The sequence below is a fragment of the Microtus oregoni genome, unplaced genomic scaffold (genome assembly GCF_018167655.1).
Source record: "Microtus oregoni isolate MIOR12 unplaced genomic scaffold, Mior012 000107F_ref0000227, whole genome shotgun sequence".
Taxonomy (NCBI): Eukaryota; Metazoa; Chordata; class Mammalia; order Rodentia; family Cricetidae; genus Microtus; species Microtus oregoni.
In genome coordinates, this window is record NW_024544725.1 from 3,091,010 (window position 1) to 3,110,420 (window position 19,411).

A 19,411-nucleotide genomic window follows, 5' to 3' on the forward strand; every position below is an offset into this window, starting at 1 on the left:
CATATTACACATATATAGATGTAATTCGTATATGTACATATACATTCATATGTATTCCTATATACATCATTACCAAATGACCAGCCCTGAAAATGTACATACATTTAAATATTGTTTTATAGCCCTTTATAAACGATATACCAAATTTGTGATTACTACTGTTAAACTAACTCTTAGTCCCCTTAAATTGATTGAAACCACACACAATATAGTTTTGCTGTTCTGAAATCTGTACGAAAGAGCATAGCAGAGAACTAATTTGAAATTCTGCCTTTTCTTTTCTACAAAATTGGGGAAATTGAATGAAATTGTAAGTTAAAGCTGCTTTTAGCACTTCCTTGAAAGCTCACCTTAGATTTTCCTAAACTTGGCAGCTTTATAAAGGTCATATTTTCATATGGATGTACTCTTCCTGAACAGAATGCAGTTGACAGAAAAAGTTTTTCTTTTGTTCCAGGCATTTGTGTTTCTGCTTTCTATAACAAAAAGCAAGGCAAAGCTCACTATTCTGGATTCTCTCCTAATAATTCCCATTTAGCTAGGAAAACAAGTACTTTTTTCTCTTTTTTATAGTTTGGAGAAGAGCTTTTTAACTCTTTAATAGAATGCAACAATTTTCCCTATTTGAATTATTGTCTCAATTTTTTGCATATCAAGTCTATTTCCACATCATCAAGAGTGATGGTGTGGTGATGTTTTGTTTGTGTTTTAGCAAATAAACCTTGCCTCATTCAGAGTGCAGAGCTAGCTGCAGTAGTTAGCCATAGAGGACAGGCAGAGGTAGCACGTACTTTTAAGCCCTAGACTAGGGAGGCAGAGGGAGACAAATTTCAATGAGTTCAAGGCCCCCCTGGTTACACTAGATTGCTCCAATCTCAAAGATAAACTGAGTCAGGGGTGGTGGTGTCTCACACCTTTAATCCCAGCTCTAGGGATGTGAAGACAGGAAGTGATATGGCTGGACAGAGAGAGGACTATGAGGCAAGACGAGACAGGAATTAAAGATTCAGTTTAAGGTTTTGTAGAAATGGCATTAAGTCTGAGGACTTGTAGAGACAGAATACCCCATTCAGTCTGAGAACTTTATAGAGGTAAGAACTTTTCTGATCTTTCAACTTTCTCCCCCTAATATCTGACTCCTGGTTTTTATTATTAAGATCAGTTAAATTTGTGTGACACCATGGTCTGGTAACTAAATACATTTATATAATTTAATATTTTATTTTTATATTTCATACTTGCACTATTTTGTTTAATAGATTAAATCTGTCTTTCATAATCAGCTTGGTAGAAGACTTTATTTTGTTATTAAGCTGTAGACAAAATCTAGAAGGTAACAAGCATCAGAGTTTGTCTGAGAATCTTTCAAGAGTTAATCTGTTTTTATGCAATGATTAATGTGTCAAAACCCAAAGTCAGCCTATTGTAATATGTTAAAATATTAATAAAGTATGTCTTAGACTACAGTATAAGCTTTCTTCCAGTAGTTCGAAGGATAATACACCACACAGATATTATTCTAAGTATACCACAGATATCAAAGTGTCTACTGAAAATTTTGGCACAGAATGAATGACTATTACATTCTTCATTTTGACAAAGGCATTTAGAAGAAAGCCAGCAAGAATACCTGCTTTATAATGATCATATTACTATTAGGAAGAGAAATGTGCTTTTTTTATTAGTAAAGAAAATAAATAAGTTAAATGGTATTTTAGCTTGATTATTGTCATCACAATAATAATTTTGGAAGTTTTACTGACTCATTTGTAATGTAGTGTAAATTAATTTAGTATTTCTTTAATTCTTTACTGTCATGCTTTTCTTTAAGAAATTGTTTAGCCTTGAACTATTCAAAGACTGTATTATCATCCTTTTCAATTAAAAGAAAAAAAAAACCTACGCTAGGCCTGGAGAGATGGCTCAGAGGTTAAGAGCACTCACTGGCTGCTCTTTCAAAGGCCCTGAATTCAATTTCCAGCAAGCACATTATGGCTTACAATCATGTGCAATAAGATCTCGTGCCCTTTTCTGGCCTGTAGGCATAGAGGCAGGCAGAACACTGTATATAATAAATAAATAAATAAATAAATAAATAAACAAACAAACCTACACTAGTTGCTATTTAAATATAATATAAAATCAGGGCAGCTATTTTGTGTCAAAAAAGGTTTCACCAGTAAAAAATATAGTTTTAGATTTATTTATTTTATTTCAAGTCTGTAAGTATTTTGACTACATGTATGTATATACAACATGCATTGCCTGCTACCTGCAAAGGTCAAAAGAGGATAACAGATCCACACTGTTTACTGCTCTAGTTAGCAATAGAACTTGGGAGAGTGTGGCCAATAAATGAGGCCCTTAACAACAGAGATATCTCTCCAGTTACATGTTTCATTATTTTTTCTAGGAAAAGTATCTGCTTACAGACATAAACGTAGTATATTGAGATTTGATTGATCCTAAAGTATATGGAAATGTTACTTCTGTAAACAGAGGCTCTGCTTTCGTTTGCCAGCTGCCCAGATCTAAATAATCACACAGAAACTGTATTAGTTACAGCACTGTTTCACCTATTAGCTTGGGCTCCTCATTAACTAACTCTTACATCTTTTTTTTACCAGCATGTTAGCGGAAGCTAATATTTGTTTCATCGTTTTTATTTATTTATTTTTACTTAAAAATTTCCACCTCCTCCCTTTCTCCCATTTCCCTCCCTCTCCCCCCATACTCCTTCCCCTTCCTCTCCAGTCCAAAGAGTAGTCAGGGTTACCTGCCCTGTGGGAAGTCCAAGGTCCTCCCCCCTCCATCCAGGTCTAGGAAGCTGAGCATCCCACAAAGACTAGGCTCCCATAAAGCCAGTAAATGCAGTAGAATCAAAACCTAGTGCCACTATCCTTGGCTTCTCAGTCAGCCCTTCTTGTCCAATACATTCAGAGAGTCCGGTTTGATCACATGCTCCATCAGTCCCAGTCCAGCTTGCTTTGGTGAGCTCCCATTAGATCAGCCCCACCGTCTCAGTGGGTGGGCGCACCCTTCGTAGTCCTGACTTCAATTAATCCATTTCTATTAATATGTGTATCAACACAAGGCTGTGGTCCACCAGTAAGATTCCAGAGGCATCTTTCTACATAGCATCTCCTTGACTCTACTTACTCTCTCTATATATCTTTTCTAATCTGGCTGTATTCTGCCCTGCCATAGGCCAAAGTAGCTTCTTTATTAACCAATGATAATAAAACGTATTCACAGCATATGGAGGGTAATCCCACATCATACTTCTTCACAAAGTGACAGACTAGAAAGTATGAGTACATACAATGTATGATTTCAGACTGCTCTTGAAACTTATGAAAGAATATTTGCATAGTGATTCAAACTATAATAAATAAGTAAATCTCAATTGCTGAAACAGAGATGAAGAAAAACAAAATCATACATAGAGTTTTTAAAAACACAACAATATTACTAGAATATGAGTTAAAGCTTACTGTAGCCTTTTTGTAATACTTAAAATGCTTATACAGTAACTCATAAAGTAGGACATTGTAGCTTTAGATGTATGTTAGTGCACTTTAACTTCAGTTTGAATATATAATTGAACCTAACTGTGAATAAAAATCCTAAATTTTGTAGGCCATCCTGAGGAAGAATATCATACAAGCAGAAAAGATAAAAATGAAACATTTCTGACTTCTCCTATTAATACAATAGGATCTTTCTACCCAGTTCAGGGAGCTTGAGAAGGGAATGATAGCTCCTAAAAAGAAATACTCTGTAAACTTTCTTCTTTACACTGCCTGCCTTAGTCACATCCCAGAAATTCTGACAGGATGTGTTTTCATTATCGTGTAACTCTGGGCATTTTTATATATTCTTTTTGATTTCATGGTAATCAAATGTGCATTGAAATGTGTTGTTTAGTCTCCCATTATCTTTTAGTTTCTGTAGTCTCTCTTATTGTTGGTTTCTAGTTTTGTTTCATTGTTGTCTGATAGAGCATAACGAATTACTCCCCCTTTTTGTATTTATTGAAACTTGACTTGTGCTGTGTGATGTGATAAGTTTTGGAGATGGTTCCATGTACTGCTGAGAAAAATGTGTGTTTTCTGTCTGTTGGATGAAATAGTCTCTCTCTCTCTCTCTCTCTCTCTCTCTCTCTCTCTCTATATATATATATATATATATATATATATAGCCAGTATATCACTAGTATATCTTATCTCTGAAGTTTCTTTATTATTATTTTTTGTTAGGAAGATATACATAAATTTGAGTGTAAAGTATTAAAGCCCCCCACTATTATTACATCAGGGCATATACGTATTCTTTTATGCCTTTTACGTGTTGTTTTCATTTAGCCAATATTTTGTAGTGGCATTTGTATTTCCTTAATATAATGTAAAAAACTTTTTCAGGGACTAGAGAGATGGCTCAGAGGTTAAGAGCACTTGTTGCTCTTCCAGAGGTTCTAAGTTCAATTCCCAACACCCACATGATGGCTCACAACTATCTATAATGAGATCTGGTGCCTTCTTCTCATGTGCAGGCAGGCATACAATCAGGTAAAACACTGTACACATAATAAATAAATATTTTTAAAAACTTTTCAAATAAATAAAAACATGCATACTAAAATTAACCAGAACCAATGCCTATATAACTAAAACAACTTTTATACAGTAGAATAGGCATTTGAAACTGAACTTGTTTCACATTAAATTTACACAATACACTGCTAAAACAACAAGCAAAAAATCCACCAAAGAATTAGAACTGTAAAAAATTAGCTTTGTATTTTCTTTCATAACTCATGTCCATTTCTGTTTTCAGTCTTTTCTCATCCCATAGTATTTAGCCTTTCTTGTTGTAGTCTCTTAGTGTTATATAGTACCCATATGTACACTTGTTTACACCTATACAAATATTACTATCTAGATTTCATGTATGAGAGAATGTCCATATTTTTATTTTCTGAGATTGTGTGACCCTGTTTAATATTATGTGTTCTATTTTATTGAAAATTTTATTACTCCAAGAGACATGGCCATAGAAGACATTCTCCAAAGTATATGATGATTTGGATGTCAAAACTACAAAGTAAAAGAATAATCCTAAAAGCAGAATGAGAAAAATCACAATTCATATAAAAAGGCAGAAGTATCAGAATTACCACAAACTTTTCATCAGCAACTATAAAAGCCAGTAAATCATAGGTTGATCTATCTCAAACTGGATTCCCTGGCAACCTGCAGGCCATGATGGCCAGGGAATCAGGAAGGTCAACTTCAAATCTTTGGCTTTTTTTCCTCTTCATGAGTCCAGTTTGAAAGCAGCCTCACAGTCAGTTCTGCAACAGACCACTTGCTGCAGCCTCCCCTTCCTCTCTGCCTCTACTTCCAGTAGATCCTACAGAACTCTTGCTCTAAACTTCCTGGCACTCATTCCATATTCTCAACCCCTTACTCCAGCAGACATTGTGTATATACTCAAAGGATGTTATATCATACCACAGAGACATCTGCTTAGCTCAATCATGTTCATTGCTGCTTTATTCATAGTAGCCATAAACTGGAAAAAACCCCTAGAAGTCCCACAGTAGATGAATGGATAAAGAAAATTAGGTATATTTACACAATAGGCTATTATTCAACCATTAAAAAATAAAATCATGAAATTTGAAGGTAAGTAGATGGAACTAGAAAAAAATCATCATGATTAAGGTAACCCAGACCCAGAAAGACAAATATGGCATGTATTCACTTATATGTAGATATTAGCAGTTAAGTCAGTGATGAGAAAGCTACAATCCATATAACCACAGAGATTATTTACAGCATAAGGGACTAGGGGGAATTGGTTCATCTCCTTAGGAAAGGGAAATACAATACATAGCTATTGATGGATGAGGCAAGGAGCTAGAATGGTTGGATCAAATAGGGAAAGGGAGAAGGGGACATAGGAGGGTACATGGGATGAGGAAGCAAAACTGAATGTCCTTTTAGGGGGATAGTATGGAAACCTAATACAGTAGAAGCTTTCTAAAGCATAAACATGTATGAAGGTGATCTAAGTGAAATTGCCAAATGACTGGGGAATGGGTTATATTTAATTAAGTTGTTGGCCAAAGGGGTCCCATGGCACCTCAAAACAACCTAGGCTGTTGCCAAGCCTAGTTTTTCTCAAGCCTAGGTTGCTCTCTACAAATTGACAGCAAACCCCATTGCTAAAGACTATACCAACACAACTCATGAACATGAAGAAGTTGAGCTGGTGTCTATATAGAGCCTTCACCTTTATGTTTCAACATCTTTGGTATAGGAGGGTACTCTGTACTCTATTAAAAGAGAAACATAAACACCAACCCAGACACAAACCTTCTGACAATGGTGTCCTGCTAGTACAACAGCAGCACAAAGCTTATTGAAATAATCTGTCAATGTCAGATTTGACTTAAAGCCCGCTGAACAAAATGGAGCCATAACCAGATGGTTTTTGCGTGACGAAGATCTGAGACTAGATAGCCCAGGGACCTAGGGTAAAACCAAATACTACAGTTATACAAAAGAAATGTAGCAATTAAATGACCCTAATGGTATTCAGCTGTACTCGTAGACCAGTGCCTTGCTTCTCCCTGCAGCAGATGGGAACAAATACAGAAACCCACAGTCAGACATTATGCACAGTGTGAGAGACCTTGGAACACTCAACCTTGGATGTGATGTCCTCATCACATTCCCGCCTCAGAGTTCAGGGAACAACACCATGGAACAGGAGGCCCAGAGAGCCAGAGGATTGGGGGACACCAAGAAAGCAAGTCTTCTATATTGAAGGGGGCAGATGAGCATATGAACTCACGGAGACTGAGGAAGCATACACAGGGCCCTGCATGGTCTGCACCAGATGGGTCCTAAAGCTAAAAGCAGAAGTGAACACATGTCCCCCATCCACTACCCATAAGCTATCTCCAATTGAAAACCTCTTACAAATGACTATTTAGTTTTCTCCAAGGGAGTCTTACTGGGGGACAAAGGCTCTTAAGGGTATGCTGCACGCCCAACTGTAGCTAGTCAATAGAAAACACACTCAATGGCATTCCAAATGGCTTATTTGGAGGTTTCTTTCTCCTAATGTTAAATCAGGGCCTTTAACAAATTTTATTTTTTATTTTTAAATTATTTTAATTTTTCTTCTCTTATCGTGCACATCCTTTGCGTGTTATTATGGGTTCTGGTTTTGTGTTTCTATGGGTTCCAGAGTGTAAACACAAATGAGTATTTGTGTCTGTTACTTGTGCTTTCTCTTGGGCTCTATTCTTTCTGTTTGCTTGGATTCTTCTTTTCCTCTTCTGTTATGTTCATTTTTGTTTTTTCTTATTATGTTTTATCTTATTGTTATCCCTTAGATGACTGTTATCTAATTTTTCTTACTTTTATTTCATCCTTTCTTTCTTTTGTTTTTTGTTTTTGTTTTATTGTTTTTTGGTTTTTGGTTTTTGGTTTTTCAAGACAGAGTTTCTTTGTTGCTTTGGGCCCTGTCCTGGAACTAGCTCTTTTAGACCAGGCTGGCCTCGAACTCACAGAGATCAGCCTGCCTCAGCCTTCCTAAGTGCTGGAATTAAAGGTATGTGCCATTACTGTCTGGCAACTGATTTCTAATGAGAGACAGAAAGGTGGTAGATCTGGGTGGTAGGTGAGGTGGTGAAGAACTGGGAAGAGCAGAGGGAGGGGAAAACCATAATCCGAATATATTATATGAAAAGTATACGTTTTCAATAGAAAAAAATAAAATACATCAACTTGTAAACAACTGTGAGTTTAAACACAGGTATTTAGAATGTAATTGAGAATCATCCACATTTAAGAAGCACGCAGTAATATGTCCTCCTGTAGGGTCCAATACCACACACAAATGTTAGGCTAGCTTTACAGTACCAACCTCCCATTTCCCTTCCCCTCCACCCGACCCTCTCCCCATCAACCCACTTTTCTCCTCCTCCTTCTCCAGTCCAAAGAGCAGTCAGGGTTCCCTGCCCCGTGGAAAATCCAAGGTCCTCCCCCCTCCATCCAGGTCTAGGAAGGTGAACATCCAAACTGGTTAGGCTCCCACAAAGCCAGAATATGAAGTAGGATCAAAATCCCATGCCATTGTCCATGACTTCCCATCAGCCCTCATTGTCTGCCATGTTCAGAGAGTCCAGTTTTATCCCATGCTTTTTCAGTCACAGTCCAGCTGGCCTTGGTGAGCTCCCAATAGATCAGCTCCACTGTCTCAGTGGGTGGGTGGACCCCTCGTGGTCCTGATTCCTTGCTCATGTTCTCCCTCCTTCTGCTCCTCACTGGGACCTTGGGAGCTCAGTCCAGTGCTCCAGTGTGGGTCTCTGTCTCTATTTCCATCCATCGCCAGATGAAGGTTCTATGGTGATATGCAAGATATTCATCACCATGGCTATAGGATAAGGTCATTTCAGGTTCCCTATCCTCAGCTGCCCAAGGAACTAACTGGGGACACCGTCCGGGGCACCTGGGAGCCACTCTAGGTTCGAGACTCTTGCCAACACTAATATGGCTCCCTTAAGTAAGATTTGTGCTTCCCTGCTCCCTTATCCAACCCTCCTATATCCCAATCATCTCATTTCCCCAAATTTCCCCCATCCTCAACTTATCACTTTTCTCTCCCCCTCTCCCCTTACCCCCATCCCGCCCCACCCCCAAGATTCCAGGTTTCTGCCCGGCAATCTTGTCTACTTCCCATAGCCAGGAGGATAACTATATGTTTCTCTTTGGGTTCACCTTCTTATTTAGCTTCTTTAGGATCACAAATGACAGATTCAGTGACCTTTATTTACGGCTAGAAAACAATTATGGGTGAGTACATCCCATGTTCTTCTTTTTGGGTCTGGGTTACCTCACTCAGGATAGTGTTTTCTATTTCCATCCATTTGCATGCAAAATTCGAGAAGTCATTGTTTTTTACCGCAGCATAGTACTCTAATGTGTATATATTCCACACTTTGTTAATCAATTCTTCCATTGAAGGACATCTAGGTTGTTTCCAGTTTCTGCTATTACAAATAATGCTGCTATGAACATAGCTGAGCAAATGCTTTTGACATATGATAGGGCATCTCTTGGGTATATTCCCAGGAGTGGTATTGCTGAGTCCAGGGTTAGGTTTATCCCGAATTTCCTGAGAAATCGCCACACTGATTTCCAAAGTGCTTGCACAAGTTTGCATTCCCACCAGCAATGGATGAGGGTACCCCTTCCTCCACAACCTCTCCAGCAAAGGCTATCATTGGTGTTTTTGATTTTAGCCATTCTGACAGGTGTAAGATGATATCTCAAAGGTGTTTTGATTTGCATTTTCCTGATCGCTAAGGAGGTTGAACATGACCTTAAGTGTCCATTGGCCATTTGAACTTCTTCTGTTGAGAATTATCTGCTCAGTTCAGTGCCCCATTTTGTAATTGGGCTGTTTAGCATTTTAAAGTCTAGTTTCTTGAGTTCTTTATATATTTTGGAGATCAGATCTTTGTCTGTTGCGGGGTTGGTGAAGATCTTCTCCCAGTCAGTAGGTTGCCTTTTTGTCTTAGTGACAGTGTCCTTTGCTTTACAGAAGCTTCTCAGTTTCAGGAGGTCCCATTTATTCAATGTTGCTCTTAATGTCTGTGCCGCTAGGTTTATACATAGGAAGCGCTCACTTTCTCTTCTATCAGGTTCAGTATGTTCAGATTGATATTGAGGTCATTGATCCATTTGGACTTGAGTTTTGTGCATGGTGATAGATATGGATCTATTTTCATTCTTCTACAGGTTGACATCCAGTTTTGCCAGCACCATTTGTTGAAGATGCTTTCTTTCTTCCATTGCATACTTTTAGCTCCTTTATCGAAAATGAGGTGTTCATAGGTTTGTGGGTTAAAATCCGGGTCTTCTATATGATTCCATTGGTCAACTTCTCTGTTTTTATGCCAGTATCATGCTGTTTTCTTTACTGTAGCTCTGTAAGAGAGTTTGAAGTCAGGGATGGTTATGCCTCCAGAAGTTCCATTATTGTATAGGATTGTTTTGGCTATCCTTGGTTTTTTGTTTTTCCATATAAAGTTGATTATTGTCCTCTCCAGATCTGTGAAGAATTTTGATGGGACCTTGATGGGGATTGCATTGAATCTATAAATTTCCTTTGGTAGAAATGCCATTTTTACTATGTTGATCCTCCCAATCCAAGAGCAAGGGAGTTCCTTCCATTTTCTGGTATCCTCTTCAATTTCTTTCTTCAATGCCTTAAAGTTCTTGTCAAATAGATCTTGCAGTTCCTTGGTTAGAGTTGCCCCAAGATATTTTATGCTGTTTGTGGCTATCGTGAAAGGTGATGATTCTCTGATTTCCTTCTCTGCATCCATATCCTTTGTGTATAAGTGGGCGACTGATTTTTTGGAGTTGATCTTGTATCCTGCCACATTTTAAAGGTGTTTATCAGCTGTGGGAGTTCTTTGATGGAGTTTTTGGGGTCGCTTATGTACACTATCGTATCATCTGCAAATAACAAAAGTTTAACTTCTTCCTTTCCAATTTGGATCCCCTTGATTCCCTTATGTTGTCTTATTGCTATTTCTAAAACTTCAAGCACTATATTGAAGAGGTATGGAGAGAGTGGACAGGCTTGTCGTGTTCTGATTTTAGTGGGATGGCTTTGAGTTTCTCTCCATTTAATTTGATGTTAGCTGTTGGCTTGCTGTTAATAGCTTTTATTATATTTAGGCATGACCCTTGTATCCCTAATCTCTCCAAGACTTTTATCATAAAGGGATGTTGAATTTTGTCAAATGCTTTTTCAGCACCTAATGAAATGATCATATGTTTTTTTTTCTTTCAGTTTATTTATATGATGGATTACATTGATAGATTTTCATATGTTGAACTAGACTTGTATCTCTGGGATGAAGCCTACTTGATCATAATGGATAATTTTTCTAATGTGTTCTTGAATTTGGTTTGCCAGTATTTTGTTGAGGATTTTTGCATCGATGTTCATGAGTGAGATTGGCCTGTAATTCTCTTTCTTAGTGGAGTCTTTGTGTGGTTTTGCTATCAGAGTGACTGTAGCTTCATAAAAGGAATTTGGTAATGACTCTTCTGTTTCTATATTTTGAAAAACAATAAGGAGTATAGGTATTAGGTCTTCTTGGAAGTTCTAATAGAATTCTGCATTGAAACCATCTGTTCCGGGGCTCTTTTGGTAGGGAGGTTATTGATAACAACTCCTAATTCTTCGCGACTAACAGGTCTATTTAGATTTTTCACCTGGTCCTGGTTTAACTTTGGTATATGGTATGTATCTAAAACAGTGTCCATTTTCTTTACATTTTCCAGTTTTGTGGCATACAGGCTTTTGTAGTAAGATCTAATGATTCTCTGAATTTCCTCTGTGTCTGTGGTTATGTCCCCCTTTTCATTTCTGATCATATTAATTTGCATATTCTCTCTCTGCCGTTTGATTAGTTTTGATAGAGGTTTGTCAATCTTGTTGATTTTCTCCAGGAACCAGCTTTTGTTTCATTGATTCTTTGGATTCTTTTCTGTGTTTCTATTTTGTTGATTTCAGTCCTCAGTTTGATTATTTCCAGTCTTCTACTCCTCCTAGGTGAGTCTGCTTCTTTTTTTTTCTAGAGCTTTCTGGTGGGCTGTTAAGTCTCCAATATATGCTTTCTCCTTTTTTTTTAAGTGGGCACTTTGTGCTATGAACTTTCCTCTTAGGACTGCTTTCATAGTGTTCCCTTAAGTTTGAGTATGTTGTTTGTTTATTTTCATTGAATTCAAGGAAGACTTCAATTTCTTTCTTTATTTCTTCCTTGATCCAGGTATGGTTCAGTAGTTGATTGTTCAATTTCCATGAGTTTGTCGGATTTCTGGGGGTAGCAACTTTGTTGAATTCTAACTTTAATCCATGGTGATCTGATAAGACACAGGTGGTTACTAATATTTTTTTGTAATTGTGGAAGTTTGCTTTGTTACCGAGTATGTGTTCAATTTTAGAGAAGGTTCCATGAGCTGTCGAGAAGAAGGTATATTCTTTCCTATTTGGGTGGAATGTTCTATAGATGTCTGTTAAGTCCATTTGATTCATTACCTCCATTAATGCTCTTATTTCTCTGTTAGGTTTCTGTCTGATTGACCTGTTCATTGGTGAGAGAGGAGTGTTGAAATCTCCTACTATTAGTGTGTGCGGTTTGATGGCTGCCTTGAGTTTTAGTAATATCTCTTTTACGTAAGTGGGTGCTTTTATATTAGGGGCATAGATATTCAGGACTGAGACTTCATCCTGATGAATTGTTCCTGTTATGAGTATGAAATGTCCCTCTCCATCTCTTCTGATTGATTTAAGTTTGAAGTCAACTTTGTTAGAGTGTAGTATGTCCACACCTTCTTGTTTCTTAGGTCCATTTGCTTGATAAGCCTTTTCCCAGCCCTTTATTCTGAGTAGGTGCCTGTCTTTGTGGTTGAGTCGTGTTTCTTGTAGACAGCAGAATGTTGGATCCTGTTTTCTTATCCAATCTCTTAGCCTGTGCCTTTTTATAGGTGAGTTGAGACCATTGACATTAAGTGATATTAAGGACCAGTGGTTGTTACCTCCATTCACTTTTTTAGTAGTAGAGTTTGTGTGTTTCCCTATTTGAGTTGTGCTGGTGAAGGGTCTCTAGATGTCTGAGTTATTGTGGTCATTGTTGGACTCCTTGATTTGTGATTTTCCTTCTATTACTTTCTTTAAGCCTGGATTTGTGGCTACATATTGTTTAAATTTGTTTTTATCCTGGAAAATTTTGTTTTCTCCATTTATTGTGAACAAAAGCTTGGGTGGGTATAGTAGTCTGGGCTTGCATCCATGGTCTCTTAGTATCTGCAGTACATCTATCCAGGACCTTCTGGCTTTCATGTTTTCCAAAGAGAAGTCATGTGTAAGTCTGATAGGTTTACCTTTATAAGTAACTTGGCCTTTTTCTTTTGCAGCTCTTAATATTCTTTCTTTATTCTGTACGTTTTGTGTTTTGATTATTATATGGCGAGGGAATTTTTTTTATCCAGCCTATTCGTTGTTCTGTATGCTTCTTGAATCTTCATAGGTATATCTTTCTTTAAGTTGGGAAAGTTTTCTTCTATAATTTTATTAAATATATTTTCTGGACCGTTGAGCTGCACTTCTTCTCTTTCTTGTTCCCCTATAATTCTTAGGTTTGGTCTTTTTATTGTGTCCCATATTTCCTGAATGTTTTGTGATGAGAGTTTGTTGGACTTGCTGTTTTCTTTGATCAGTGTGTTTATTTTCTCTATGGTATCTTCAGAATCTGAGATTCTTTCTTCTATCTCTTGTATTCTGTTGTTTATGCTTGTTTCTGTAGTCTCTATTCTTTTACCTAGATTTTCCATGTCCTTCCGGCCCACTGTTTTTATTTTTTTCTTTGCCTCCATTTCAGTTTTCAAGTCTTGAGCTGTTTCCATTATCTTTTTGATTGTTTTTCCTTGGTTTCCAAGGGTATCATTCACTGATTTATTCAATTCTTCCAACTTTCTGTTATACTTCTCATCCATTTCTTTAAGGGCATTATTTACATGCTGTTTAATGGTGTCAATCACTTTCATAAAGTCAATTTTTTTTACTTCATCTTGATTAAGGTGTTCATTTCCACATGTTGTGAGGTCGCTGGGTTCTGTTGGTTTCATGTTGTTTTTGAGATTGTTGGGTGAATTCCTGCATTGGCGCCTGCCCATCTCTTCCTCTGAATGCTCCCCTATGGATCTTCTTTTATAGGATCAGGTCTCCTTGCCTACTGATGTATCTTCCCAGTGATTGCTCTCCTGGTACTCCAGTGATGTCTTTCCTGGTGCCAAGATCAGATCTCCTTGCTGCTTGGGTAGCTCCCAGTGATGGCTTTCCTGGTGCCAAGATCAGATCTCCATGCTGGTTGGGTAGCTTGTAAACAAAGCACCTACCTTGCTTGTTGCAGGCAGGCTATTGAAACAAAGGATCTCCCGCCCGCCTGGTTGCCCAAAGGATTTGGTCCCAGCGCCCAGACAGGCTGACCTGAGAGAAGTTATGTGCCCAAAGAGGAAAGGTAGGCAGAAGGGGGGAGGGTTCTGGATGCAAGCTGTTGGGATAGGAAGAGACAGGCAGTGGGGGGGGGGGTTATAGGCCCTGCAGGAAGGCCAGGAAATATAGGGGGGATGAGGAGCGTCTAAGTTCTGTGTCCTGACTAGGTGTTTTAAAGTAATCAGAACTCGAATTTGGGTGGGTAGGGAAAGGGGGATGGACATGAATGGAGCTGGGGGATGGAATGCATATAAAATACATTGTATGAAATTCTCAGAAGAGGGGGAGCAGGAAGGGATTGGGAGTAGGGAAAGAAGTATAAATAAATGAATAGAAATATAAAAAAATTCTCAGAAGAGTTAATAAAAATGAATAGAAATTACAGAAAGAAGTGTTGGAAGTGAAAACTTATTTTTATGACACACATATATTACTTTGTTTCCTGTTGCTGCAAAAAAAACTGTACCTACATCCCTTACAAAGAAAGAGGCTTACTTACAGTTTATAAAGTTGAAAGTCCAATATAATATATATTGCTATGTTTAGTATCTCAAAATATCTTCCTTCCCATATCAAAAGTTGATGCATGACTGTATGTAAGTGAGAGGTAGCAATCACATATCATGTCAGAATCAAAAGACACTCAAAGACCAATCTTAGTCTCTTTATAAAGTACTCTCTCAGGAGCTGACCTATGAAATAGAAAAATTGATTAATTATTAGCAAGAATGTTTTATTGGTATTCATAATATTGTATTAAGCCCTACATATTAAAGGTTCTACAATGGGCAGCAAGGTTTTAGCACATGAATCAATAGGTGAGAAACTGTATTCAAACTATAGTAGCGTTTGACGTTGTTATGTGTGGAAACAAACTAATAATGTGTACATGTGTATTAGAAATGATAAATGTATTTAGTATTCTTTCTGAATAAAAGCTTGACATATGAAAATTCATCCATATTCATCCATATTGTGTTTGATAAAAATATGCGATTTATAAAAATGTCAAACAAGCAAAAGAACCAAAATCTAACAAGAGATATGAAAGACCCTGCACAAAGCCATAAAATATTACTGAGAAAAATTAAGGAATTCTGATTAATCGGTGTGCCATGTTCAGAAACTAAAAGAGACAATCTTTTAAATATATCAGTTATGTGCTATTTGCTACATTTTGGTTTATTTGGCAATAGTTCAATCACATTTTATATATTATGATAAATTAATTTGAAGTTATTTTTACAAATAATAAAAGACTTTATTATTTGTAAGAGGATTGTTGTATGTTGGAGGTCACTTGTTTGTTCCCAGCCACTCAGACCCGAAATAATCACACAGAAACTATATTATTTAAAACACTGCTTGGCCAATGACCCTAGCATATTCCTAGCAAGCTCTTACATATTAAATTAGCTCATTTCTATTATTTTATATTTTACCATGAGGCTCATGGCCAACTGGCAAGGTTTCCGCTGGCAGCTTGCATCTTTTTCCTCTGGCAACTCCATGGCGTCTTTCTGATTCCGTCTTCTTTCTCCAAGCATTCAGTTCAGTTTTCCCCGCCTAGCTCTACCCTATCACAGGCCAAGGTAGATTCTTTATTTATTAACCAATAAAAGCAACACATATAGAGAAGAACTTCCCACACCCCAAAAACATCTTTGTAGAGAATAATGAAACTGAAGTATCGTATATCAAGATTTCAAAATAACATATATTGACAAGGTTACAGTAGTATTGACAGAGGAACTGAAAAGTAGATTAATGTAGAGTAATACAAAAATTGGAAGCAGATCCACATATGTAAATTATGTCCACATAATTTACAAAGCAGAACAATGGAAAGGTGGTAAACTGTTTTACCCCAAAATGCACCATTTTATACCTGTATCCAAAGACATTTATTATAATACTACCAAAAAGAAATAGTTCTCCAGGCCTAGAAAAAGTGGTTTAGGCATTAGAGTATTTGCTGTTCTTGCTGAGGACCTGAATTTAGCTTCTAGCATTCACATGCAATCTCACAATTGTCTGTAACTCCAGTCCCAGGAGATCTGACACCCTCTTGTAACTCCTCTGATACCAGTCTTGCACATATTGCATAAAAAGTACATGCAGGGAAAACACTCAGACATCAAAAATGAAAAAAAAAATCAAAAGCCAAAGATCTTTAGTTCTAAGTGCATGAAAATATGTGTTTGAAAAAGTGAAAACAACAAATCTGATAGAATATAATTAGAGGAAATATTTTTGTGATAATTTGCGATAAGTAACATTCATGTACTCATGCAAAACTCAAAAGATTGTAGCTGAAAATAAATGATCAATAAACTAGACTTCACTAAATTTGTGGTTGGTTTTAATGAGGTCTTAGTGCTGACATTTGGGAATCTTTTCAGCTTACCACCCAAAGAATAATGAAATTTATCCTTCTATAAGCCATATTCGTGGGATACAAAGAGCACAGAAGCGATGTCAAGAAGCTTATGCAAAAATGAAATGACTGTGTTTTAGTAAAGCAGTGTGAAGTGAAACTTTTCTGTGCCTTAAAGTGAGTTGGCTGCTTCCTTTCAATCTTCCTTAATAGTAGCAGTCCTTTTTGAAGGTTATTGACTGGACATTGACTTGTCATTGTTTTTCCACTTTTTAATTTTTACTTTTGCTATTTGATACAAGGAAGATTTTTCACATTCTTTTCTATAATTTTAGTGGAGTTTCGAGGAGGAAATGAATCATTTGTGTACAATCTATCCTACACATTCTGCAATCTGCAGGTTAATTCGAGGCTACATTAAACCTTGTGAACATGAGTGTATGTCCTCCAGTGTGGTATAGTTAGTAAGAGAATGTAGAAATTATTCTCTATTACATTATGTTTAAATTTCCAGGACACTTGTTTTGTGCTCTTCTAGCTATTTTTAAAGTATTGTCATTGTTTTACACATGCTATTTTCTCAGCATATTATGTATTAATTTTCAAAGTTTTTTTTTTTCAAGACAGGGTTTCTCTGAAACTTTGGAGCCTGGCCTGTCCTCTTATAGACCAGGCTGGCCTCAAACTCAAGGAGATCTGCCTGCCTCTGCCTCCTGAGTGCTGGGATTAAAGGCACGCACTATCACTGCTCAGCAAATTTTCAAAGTTTAATACTTAGCAGTATTTTTCTTTTTGCTCTGAAATTGTTATGCTTAATCTGGCCTCTAGTTTTCTTTTTTCCCTTGATTTTTATTGAGCTCTACATTTTCTCTGCTCCTTTTCCTGCCCCCCTCCACCTTCAGCCTTCTCCCAAGATCCCCATACTTGCAATTTACTCAGGAGATCTTGTCTTTTTCTATTTCCTATGTAGATTAGATCTATGTATGTCTCTCTTAGGGTCTGCATTGTTGTCACTATAATTAAGTTGGCTTCATCCCAGAGATGCAAGGATGGTTCAGCATATGTAATCCACCATATAAACAAACTGAAAAAATGAAAACCACATGATCATCTTATTTGATGCCAAAAAAGCTTTTGACAAAATACAACATCCCTTCATGATAAAGGTCTTGGAGAGAGCGAGGATACAAAGAACATAACCTAAACATAATAAAGGCAATATACAGAAAGCCAATGGCCTCTGATTTTCTTACATCAGAGACCTTCCTTAAATATTTGTTTTCTCATTCATTTAAAAGTATATTTTATTAATTATTCAGAAAGGGATTGGAGGATATGTTCTCACCAAAGAGTAAATCAGCAAAAATATGAAAAGGACAGGGGAGCCAATTCAGGAAATTACCAGCACAACAGGTACTCAACAAACCTGGGGAGGCTTGCTCTATGTGTGTAGTTTTCAAAGGCACTTTATGTGGTTTGGTTTTTTTCTTTTAATTTCATAGTTCTCAACACTTCCTTAGCATCCTTCTTTCTTGTGGTGTATAGATATGTATATCTGTGCCACTAAAAACATATCTTTATAATGTTTATTTTTTCATCCTTTGTTAGACTCCTTTTTTAATTTAAACTCATCCATGCATTCCTTATTTGACCACATTGTGTTTAAATTTATTCTCCATTTTTTTTACTTACAGATTATTTATTTGTTTATTTATTATTCATTCAGTCAGTCATTCAGATGGGGGTTTCATTGACTATCTTAGGTTGGAATTTGCAACCCTCTTGCTTCAGCCTCTAAATGATGGGATTAATTGTATGCACCACCATCCTCTGAATTTACAAATTCTTTTTATTTCTATATTGGGAATTTCATTTTTGAGAACTTCTTTCAATTTTAATATGTATTGATTTATTAGGATCACAGCAAATAGGTTTATTACATTTTCTCTGAATTTAATTGCTTCTGATCACTTAGATTTTAAATTTTTGTCTTTGCCTTAAATCATTTCTAATTTTTATTACTGTCTCTCCATCTTGTGATGACATAGGACACAATAATGTAGAGTCTCACTGCCTCTCTAAGAAGCCACATCATTTCCCTCTCCAGGGTTCCCACGTGAGAGGTTTCCATCTAATGGATTACCGTAGCCTAACTTCTTCCCTACAGAATGATCTTAAATAAGAAATGTTGATCAATACAGAAATGTATGTTAAATAGAAAGTGAAATATCTGTCTCAGCATTGAACATCTTTACTTGAGTTTTTTGAGAAAAGAATCGTTTATTTAATTAATGCTCCTTTAATTTTCTATTATAAAATTCTCATTGATGACTTTTAAATATTCCCAAACAAATGATTTGTTTAAGTTGGTAAACCTAAGAGTGTGTGTGTGTGTAAATTTAACTCAGAGACTAGTACCTACTAAACAAAGGATTCTATTACTGACTCCATTCCTCAATCTGATAGTACAGATGAAGAAATAGACACAAGAAATCAAGTTAAGGAAGCATACTAGAGTTTGAGGCATATTGGTTACATTAAAAATTAATGTTTTTTTGAAAAATATTTCTATCATAAAATTTTTATATTTTAAAAAATATTTATTAAGTTCATAATTTTTCATATTTTAAAATTTAAGTAGTTGTACCCAGTATTACACTGGTGGTATGTCACAGGTACTTAACTATTTTTTAACTTAGATTCTATTTCCAGATAAAAATAATGAATAAGAGAATGAGGAATATGATCAAAAACTAAAAGTATTTTATATGGCATGAACAAATTTGACTTTATACTTCTTGAATAAGGGCATAATTGCATAACTGATCCAGTATTTTATAATTATATATATAATATATATATATTAGAAGCTGTTTAAAACATAATCTAACCACAGATCATATAGTCAAATCAATCAATAGATGTCTAATTCCAAGTCATCAG